At 34.8% G+C, this 3049-nt stretch overlaps 1 non-coding gene across 1 annotated transcript; it reads right to left on the bottom strand.

Moving 5' to 3' along the window:
• Positions 1 to 2184: 2184 nt before the first annotated feature.
• LOC150018753 (small nucleolar RNA U3) lies at positions 2185 to 2400 on the bottom strand. The gene has a single exon (XR_016509455.1). It is a non-coding gene; the product is annotated as a small nucleolar RNA U3 (small nucleolar RNA).
• Positions 2401 to 3049: the final 649 nt, after the last annotated feature.

The following is a 3049-nucleotide window of genomic DNA, read 5'->3' as shown; positions in this document are numbered from 1 at the left end:
CTTCCTAAACTTCAAACAATGTTGATATTTATCTAAGAAAGGATCTCAAAACATCAAAGGAGAATGGACTATGTAGTAAAAAATGTAAATTAAATCTCCATGAGGGCAAGTATTTGTCTTACAGAATAGTTTATGAGTACTTACAAGTGATCATAAGATGACCAACACATAATTTAAATGCAGCACATATTCAGTAAATATTTTCTGTGACATTGATTTTAAAGTTAAAAAGAAGACAGTATTCAACTTAAAAAATTAAAATAAATAAATAAAGAAAAACCTGGAGGGAGAGATTTTTTAAAAACACAGAAGTAACAGCAACATGATGTGCTGCTAAGATGTAAAGAAATGTTTAAAAATGTAAGAGATTAAGAAGAGGAAAGCTAATTCAACCGCATCATTTACTTCTTTTGCAGGATATCTATTTGTGACTCACAGGTAATTTATAGATGTATTCAATTAGTAAGTTAGACATGCGTGTACCTACATCTGCCCATGCAGCTGAAAGCAGTAATCTCTATACTGTGCTGTTATTGTTGATAAAAACTTTCTGTAGTGAATGAAAGAGAATTTAGTTTTCTTCACAGTGGTTGAGGAGGAAATGAATCACAGAGAGAAATCTTTAGCGATTCAAACATGGCAAATAAATCTGTGGTCTGAAGTGGAAGCCTTGGGCACACAGATGCCACACTCAGAGGCACCAAGTGAAATATTCAGCTTTAGTCTTCCTTTTCTGGTTTAAATCTTTGCTATTTACAGAAAGTGTGTGTCAAGCATATGGTTTCTGTTTTCTACTTGGTGTCCTTCATAACTTTAACCAAGGTTGTTTCCCACTTTCTGCAAGCTAAACTCATGAATGTGCCCATATAATTTGTCAGTCCTGTAGGCAAAGTTAAAGATTTACTGAAAAGAGGTGCTCTAATTAAATTTGTGGGAACCACCTGAACTTTATATTAGAATTTTTTTTACGTTGAAATTAGATGGGATTTGATTTTAAAATATGGTGTCATCTCTTTGAACTGATTCCCTAGCAAGTAATCCAACATTTTGGAAAATGCTATGTCATAGAAATCTTGGATACTAGACAGATGCTTTTTATTAGAGGTTCTTGAGCTGAACAAAATGTAAGACCTTTTAAAATCCCAGCCCTTATCTATTACATCTCTTGAAGATAGATAACTGTGAGAGAGATAGGCACATACGAGTAGTTCAAGAATAGCCTATCCATTTTGTTGGCATTATAGCTTTTCTGTTAATTCATACAGATATTAAATATTCAATGCCTGCCTTATAAATTAGTAAATAGAAGATATTTGAATATGTATTTCATTATATGCTCCCTGGGATAGCCATATGAGACCAACTACTTTACTAGTAATACAAGGGGACAGTAGTTATATGTTCATATTTCAACACATATGAAGACTTCCAGATTGTGCCTGGAAATTATTAAAATATATCTTGGCATATCGGAGGAAAAATGTTTCATGAGAAATCAAACCTGTTAATTTCTATAAGTAAGGAAAAGGTACAAAGGTATTTCCCTTTCCTATAAAATTTTTAATTGTTTCTATAGGGGAAAATTATGTATTTACTCTTTATAAGGTGAGTCTTACGTATGTTCATGTTTGAATTTCTTTGAATTTCTAGATGTAATGTGTATTTGTATTTCTAATTTGTTTTCCTAATTTCTTGATGGAGAAAAAAGACAAAATGAAACCTAAGTCTTCCACAATTGTGTTTCCACATGATTCATCTTACCTCCGAAGAGGCTGGAGTTTTATTTAGCTTCTATAAACCTCATTTCCCACATCTGTAAAAATGTTAAAAATGATAGTTGCTCAATGGGTTGTTGGTGGGTTGACTCTTTTGTTTCAAGATGAGCTAGAATATTTCTTTTTTAAAAATACTCTCCTGAGGATATTTTTTCATTTCTTTTAGGTAGGGAGGAAGGAGAAGAGAGAGAGAGAAAGACATATCAATGTGAGAGAAACATCAATTAGTTGCCCCCTCCCACTCCATATGCACCCCAACCTAGGGCTCAAACCTGCAGCCCAGGTATGTGCCCTGAAAATAAACCAAACCTGCAACCTTTTGGTGTATGGGACAATGCTCCAACCAACTGAGCCACACCAGCCAGGGATAAAATATTGGTTCTTTTATTTTTTATTTTTTATTTAAGAAACCACTCAGACTGCATTCTCTCCCTCTCACTTTCTTAAAAAGAGAAAGAAGAACAATCATCAAAGGCAGATGGCAATCACCGAAGCAACACCAAAAGCCTGTTTCACGCTCAGGAGAGAACACTTTGTCTCCTCCTTGTGGTTCTGGGTGCTCTACACGATCAGAGAAACTTTTCTAGTAGCTAGTTACAGAAATGATCTCTGAAAGTATAGTCTAGAATATTAGTTCTTGATGAGTTGCTATGAATCTGAGAACTACTGTAAATGTACCACTAGATTTTGATCAATGTATATTATTTATTTTTACCCCTGCAACTAAGAAGTCATACAATTCAATAATATTTGCAATTGAAATGTTCTAAAGAGCAGGTCATGGAGTTAAATATGTAGCTGGGTGTCTTAGTTGCTCTAGAAGAAAAGAGGTATGGCCTAAAAGCAAGCTTACACCAAAACAGTATTAGATATTAACTGGAACATGTGAGACAATTACCTTGTAATTATGTAAAAAGAACTATAACAACTCTAAGACAGCAACATACGAGGTCTGTCCAGAAAGTATCCAGGTAGATAATATGAAAAATAGAGACATTTATTGAAGAAAATACAAGATACAAGAAACATTGTACACAGGATAATGATGCCTCAGTCCCCATCAAAGTAGGCACCTTGGGACCTCACACAGTTCTCCCACATCTCTCACTTTTCAAAGCACTGCAACATCCTTTGTTGGAATTGTCATCGGCTGCCCCATCATATTCTCCTGAATCTCATCAACAGTCTGAAATCTCTTCCCTTTCAAAGGTGATTTTAGTTTGGGGAAAAGCCAGACATCACAGGGCACCAAGTCTCCTTCACTGGTAGCAGTT

The sequence above is a fragment of the Furipterus horrens genome, unplaced genomic scaffold (assembly GCF_987537825.1).
Source record: "Furipterus horrens unplaced genomic scaffold, mFurHor1.1.pri manual_scaffold_2, whole genome shotgun sequence".
In the NCBI taxonomy this organism is placed as follows: Eukaryota; Metazoa; Chordata; class Mammalia; order Chiroptera; family Furipteridae; genus Furipterus; species Furipterus horrens.
This window is presented reverse-complemented; position numbering and strand designations above follow the sequence as displayed.